The 6,831-nt window shown below is 40.8% G+C and overlaps 1 protein-coding gene across 1 annotated transcript in view; it reads right to left on the reverse strand.

Annotated features, from left to right (window-relative positions):
- Positions 1–2,712, reverse strand: part of zhx3b (zinc fingers and homeoboxes 3b) — a 19,622-nt gene extending 16,910 nt beyond the window's left edge. The window contains exon 1 of the mRNA XM_019868474.1: positions 1,863–2,712. The gene's annotated coding sequence lies outside the window, so the exon portion shown is untranslated. The remainder of the gene's footprint in view (positions 1–1,862) is intronic.
- Positions 2,713–6,831: the final 4,119 nt, after the last annotated feature.

Below are 6,831 nucleotides of genomic sequence, written 5' to 3' on the forward strand. Positions count from 1 at the left end.
CTCGCGACTGGGTGCTTTGCATTGATGTGGGAGGCTAAATTTGAGCTGCTTCGGTGGTAAGCAAACTCCTTCTTACAAATTAGGCATAACACTCTACCTTTATCAATTGTGTCGTCAGGGCGTTTTTGGAATGTACATTTTCCATTCATTGTGCTGAGAACTCTCACATGTTCCATTTTCACCTCTCCACTCCTCACCGCTGCTTACGAAGCCCGCCCAACTCCAATGGGAGCCTATCAGCGTCGGCTAAACAAGCCCCAACATAATGGCAGCCAATCAATGTCCGCTTAAGGCTGTGATTGACAGTTGTTTCCCCATCCTCAACAACTCGAACACAGGAAGCCAACACATAAAAAGGGCTATTAGAAAAGGGCAACCCACCTACAGAAACAATAAAGGCAGAGATTAAAATGTAGATTAACGAGATTAAAAACATTATGCACTAAATGTGATATCATTAATTAATCGCAATTAACGCGATAATTTGACACCTCTAGGAAATATATTTCAGATTATAAACCATGTTTCATGAAAAGTCAGGGATGAAGACATAAAGAGTATAACGTTAGAAGCCTATTTGCAAGACTTTTAAAAAGGGCAATTACGCGTTTCATTTAATTGGACAACAAGAACTATTTTTCATAGGACACTAAAGAATTGTATAGAGCAACAATTCTTAAAGTGTGGTACGAGTACCACAAGTGGTATGCTGGCTCTCTCTAGTGGTCTGCAAAAGAATCACTGAACTAACACAAAATTACAACATTGAATGCATGAAATAAAATCAAACCTATTATAGTGAAACTTGTAGCTAGAACACAGTCAATTTCAACGTTTTTAATCCAGTAATTTTCATGTACGGCGCGTTCAAAAAATAAACATTTTAAGGTACGTTTTATTAAAAAGATCTGTTTTTTTTTAGAATTTAAGTACGTGTTTTAACTTTTATGTGCAATACATCTTAATTGAATCTGTGTATTTTTTTTCTTTTCTTGTTGATCATTTTCGATCACATGACCAGTGTTTGTTTGCCCCTTGTGTTGGTGTTTGACATTGGGAAGATTCACTAATCAAATACTCATTCAGCAGCACCACAACAAAACAATAAACTGATGTCATGGGGAAAAAAGATTTCTATTTAAGCACAGGGTTAATGTTTGTGTGTATCACAGTGGCTTACAATAATAAATATGAATGTGATTTGTTCACACTACACTACTACCCATGAACACATAGACCTAGTAAGTAACTGCATTTTAATGTTGGTCATCATAGTGGTACTCGCTAGTATTTGTTGGAGGTTGTGTTTAGAGAGTACTGTATATAAAAAATTAAAAGCAAACGGTAAGTGGCCTATTTGTGAAACTTTTAATGAGTGTCATTAAACTGGGAAAATTTTATTCATAGCACATCTAAGAATTGAATATGAAAGTATGCTCAAAATTATTCAATCTTCAAGTGTTGCCAATTTGTCTGGGTGCACGAATAATTGTTAAAATAATGACAAAATCTTATCTCACTTCTCAAATTGGAACAGCCGAATGAAAACGTCATCGCCATCACACATTTCCCATTACGAAGCGTGTTCATCTTCCTTCCGCTCAACTTAGGCAGGCGGCGTGAGTCCCAACTTCGTGGACACGACAAATAATACGCGCGTTGGAACCTTCGCACTCGCAGCGCAGAAGGGGGAGGAAAAAAAAAGACAAATCTCCAGCCCTCGAACCCCCCCCCCTCCCCCGTCGGCTGTCGCCATTTTAAGCAGGCGACGTACGGTGCAGCTGGCCGGCGAAGGTGGACGCGAAGTTGGACGAAGGCTGAAGCGGCCCTGGTAGAAATGAAGACCAGGAAGCGACACTCACCTCACGTTGTCGGCGCACGTCGCTGTGGCAAACAAAACACACACCAAAAAAGTTTTTTCAACGATAGCAGCTCAGCGGCACCAGCACGCCGACGGCAGGTCTGCGCCTCATTGATGGCAACTTCAAGGTGGAAGCTGCTCCGTCCATCTGCCGGTTGTCAAGACGCCTGAAGCACGGCGGCTCGCGCCAGCGACCCTTCCTCGGTTCGGCCTGGTTTGATTTCGTGTGGTTCCAGTATGAGAGCAGCCAATGGAGGGAAGCAAAATACGGCGGGCGTTGAGAGGGAAGAGGCGAGCACGTGACGCATACGTCACTGACGGTGGAGTTGGCGTGAGAGCCCCCAGTGAGAGAAAGAGGCGTCCCGCCGTCAATCGAACCTCAGACATCGGATGGGCCGGAGTTCAACGTCCCGGCCGGCACTCTTCAACCGCATGCAGTGCAGCTAAAAAACACCATTAACACACCTGTCTCCCCAGGTGACCTCTCTTAAAGACACAGAACCATAGCAGTCGTTCGTTCTTCTTTCAAATGGCAAGCAAAAACAAAATAGTCACACACATGACTCTATTTTGTTTTTTGATTCTTAATCAAAACTCATTCAAGTTTAGACTTGGTTCCAGTGGACCAGCCTCATTGACATTTGCAGCCAGCTGTCAAATTTGGAACTTTGTGACACCCCAAAATCGTGAAAAATCCAAAAGTTTGCAGATTTTGAAAAAAGATTTTTGAAATTGAGATATCTGTAACTACATTCCTGCTGTCTACAGTTAATCATTTATTCAAGGATAGTGTAACATCACTTTTGTCATTGGTGTTATTCGGTGTCTCATTACAGATATCTACAATCCAGTGAACCGCTAGAGAATTACAGATATATGCAACATAAATGGAGATACTTTGTTTCTCCTACTTAAAACTTATTTTAGATAAAAGAAACTTGAGTTGAGCGAATACTGTATCTTCAACTGGAAATAACAACTAGTCAGAAGGAAATTGTCAATATCTCAAATAGAATAGATATTCCGTCACAAATTACTTGTAAATCATATTGCAGACACCTGTAATTGAATTACAGGTACAAACAATATCAGCCAAAGGCAAAATGACTTTGCAGATCTCTGTGATGGAGTTTAGACACAATACAGCGCTTTCTTTCTGTTGTGTGGACATGGAATTCCTTAAGAGGCACTTAAAATGGTGACAGGTGTGTTCTGACTCCTGTTTCGTAGGTTTGAATGTGATTGATTCATGTTGAACTCAGCCACATCTCGATCATATGAGGGTGCACACACTTGTGCAACCACATTATTTCATCCTTCCATCCGTCCATTTTCTGGTCCGCTTATCTTCACAAGGGTCGCGGGCGTGCTGGAGTCTATCCCAGCTGTCTTCGGGTCGTAGGCAGGGTACACCCTGAACTGGTTGCCAGCCAATCGCAGGGCACACATAGACGAACAACCATCTGTGCTCACACTCACACCTAGGGACAATATAGAATGTTCCATTAACCTGTCACGCATGTTTTTGGAATGTGGGAGGAAACCGCAGTACCCGGAGAAAATCCACGCAGGTACGGAGAGAACATGAAAACCCCACACAGGAAGGCTGGAGCTGGAATCGAACCCTGCACCTCTGCACTGTGAGGCCGACGCGTTAAGCAGTCAGCCACTGGGCCGCACTACATTATTTCAGTTTTTCCTTCTAACCTCACTCTCAAAGAGAGATACATAAAACACGATTCCGTTGTACAGCTTGTTGGCCATATTAATGGTGGAAAAAGTATTAAATGATTTATCTTGATCTAATTTTGACATTACAAAAATTTGGCATTTGAATAGCAGTGTGTAAACTTTTCATATCCACTCTAACTTCCATGTGTAGGAATGAAAAAATTGCTGTCCTTCTTTATTTTTCGAAAAAAAATGTCATAATCCTATTATAAATTCTTGTTTTTTTAGAAAAAAAAGGTGTAATGCAATAACAATACTCTAAAGTCATATAAAAAAATAATCATCTTCCCCAAAATAAATACATACATTTTTTTAATAGAAAAAAAATCTTAAATACATATTTTGTTAGGATAAAAAGTGTGAAAAACAAAGTCATATCTTTCCAAGATAAATTTGCAATAATATGACACCTAATTCAATGTATAACAAGGAAAGAACGTAATATTTTAATAACTGCATTCCCAAAATAAACTTGATTCCCCTAATGTCATGCTGTTTGTTCTAAAAAAAGAAACATTGGATTATGGCGGCCTGGTGGTCCAGTGGTTAGCACATCGACCTCACAGTGCAGAGGTACTGGGTTCAGTTCCAACTCCGGCCTTCCTGTGTGGAGTTTGCTTGTTCTCCCCGGGCCTGTGTGGGTTTTCTCCGGGTACTCCGGTTTCTTCCCACATTCCAAAAACGTGCATGGCAGGCGGATTGAACACTCTAAATTACCCGATTACTCGTCTCTGTGTCCCCTCCGATTGGCTGGCAACTGGTTCAGGGTGTCCCCCGCCTACTGCCCAACGACAGCTGGGATAGGCTCCAGCACCCCCGCGACCCTTGTGAGGATAAAGTGGCTGTGAAAATGGATGGATGGATGTTAGACTATAGTTTAAACCAAACACATTTAGTTGCCAGTTGGCTGAAAAAAAAACAGCCTACATTCCTAAAACAAGCACTTTTTAAAAAATGATAGGACAATTTATTGCAAATTATTTTGTGGACCCCCAAGCTGGGGTCTGCGGGACAGTTTGAGAACCAGTGGCCGAGAAAACTAAATACAACTGGAGGAGAAAAAAGAATCGAACCATTTGAGATTGTAATTTTCAATATGACTGTGATGAAATGCATCAAAAGCTCAAAACACTGCAAGTCGTGCCTCAGTGAGTCATATTACTCTTCTGAGGAAAATCGGCAAGCACTTAGACAAGGATGCAAACCGGAAGCAGGTTTTTGGTGTTTGTCAGTGGTGGTAGGGTATGTAAACGGAACCACGCCTGAGCATCAAATTAAGCAGCCAGTATGTTTTACATTGAGGCATGTTTCCAATCACATTTGCAAGTTAACCTCCTTAAATATCACGGAACTTTGAAGCTTGGTAGCCTAAGGGATGATGAGTTCTTGTCTAACTGTTAATGTAGTCTGCCGTGTGCGCACCTAAAATGATCAAACTAACATTGGTGTTGAAAACAGTTCCTTGTTTCGTTCAACTCATCGCCTATCCAAATAGCCCCTTTGCCAGTTTATTAGGTAAACACAGCCTAATGAAATTCTAATATTTGCTTCTTTTCTTGTTTGGATGATCTACTTCATGATAAAGTATTACATGTGCTCGCTTCAAAGTAAACGATGGTAGGCAGTCCAAATTCCAAAATACATACCAGATATTTATCACATAGTCGTGATGGGCCATACCAGACAATTTTGATTCAACACAGTGCTGATTCATCCATCCATCTATCCATTACCTGATCGTCGCGGGCGTGCTGGAGCCTATCCCAGCTGTCTTCGGGCAGTAGGCAGGCTACACCCAGAACTGGTTGCCAGACAATCACAGGGCACACAAAGACGAACAACCTGCCACGCTCACACTCACACCGATGGACAATTTAGAATGTACCATTAACCTGATATGCATCTACCCAGACAAAACCCACGCATGCCCGGGGAGAACAAACTCCACACAATAATTGTCCATTTAACAAGTGTAATGTGTTTTGTTCACAGCATATTAGTGATAAGGAATTACTTTTTAATGTTTTATCAATGATATGTAAAAGAGTAAACCTCAAATGGCACACTTGAACTTTACTTAATATAACTTTACACTAGCTACCATTATATTTAAATCAATAAAGTAAGTAAAGTGTCATAAAAAGTAGGGTACAAACGATGTAAAAGGGTAGTAATAATAATAACAAAGGGTATAAAATGTAGCTTGAAATGAGGTTTTCAAACTTTGGTTAGAATTTGAAAGCATGGTTTGAAACTAGGATTAGGATTTCAAATTAAGGTTTTAAACTAGTGTTTGGGTTTCAAAGTATGGTTTTAAACTAGGATAAGGATTTCAAATTAGAGTTTTAAACCAGCGTTAGTGTTTCAAAGTCGGATTTTGATCTGGGGTTATAATTTCAAATTTGGGTTTGTGTTTCAAAACAGGTTTTTAAACTGGGGTTAGGATTTAAAATTAGGGCTTTAAACCAGGGGCATGCAGATGGTGAGGCCACTGCCATTCACCTGATAGGACGGACATCTACAACAGCTTTTTTTTCGCTAACAGTTTGGTCATACGCAACAATAATGATATTTTAGCTGTACGAGTCCCTGCTATCCTCCTCCAACACTGTCATTTCTAAATTTCCACCAATGCAAGTTAGAAGAAAAGTTAGAGAAAACTAAGGTAGGTGGCACTCTTTTATTTTTGGTGCAGAAGATCAACACACAATAATATTAGGAAAATGTCACTGGGGATCTACTGTATTTTTCAAACATCCCCGCAGGTTAATCATATGGCCCTTGGGGCTACCTGCTGATCGTGAGCATCATGTTGACGATCCCTGCCTTAAAGTATTTACAGACAGTTGACGGCTGGCTCTGACTCCACCCCACCACAAAAGCATATGTCAGGCTGGTAAAGTGGTATTGGTGTTGTGGTATTGGAGCATTTTTTTTTCTTGAGTCCGCATATAAGTACAGAGAGGTGCAGAATCGGTCCTGGTTTCAGGGCATCCCTATCAACAACTGCAATAAGTTAGACCTGAGGAAGTCAGTGTTGCGCTTTAAATTAAATATTTTGGTAAACAATGCATTAATTCCTTTATTTATTGGAAAAGATGTAATGACTCGTAAGCGCGTTCGTGTGACTGAAATAGGTTTACATTTATTGACCACTTGGTGTCGCTGTAGATTTTCTGGACCTTTATGGCAATAGAAACGCAAGGACGTCGCCATCCATGATTGGCTAACTCCAGCCG

The sequence above is a fragment of the Hippocampus comes genome, unplaced genomic scaffold (genome assembly GCF_001891065.2).
Source record: "Hippocampus comes isolate QL1 unplaced genomic scaffold, H_comes_QL1_v1.1 scaffold41, whole genome shotgun sequence".
Lineage (NCBI taxonomy): Eukaryota > Metazoa > Chordata > Actinopteri > Syngnathiformes > Syngnathidae > Hippocampus > Hippocampus comes.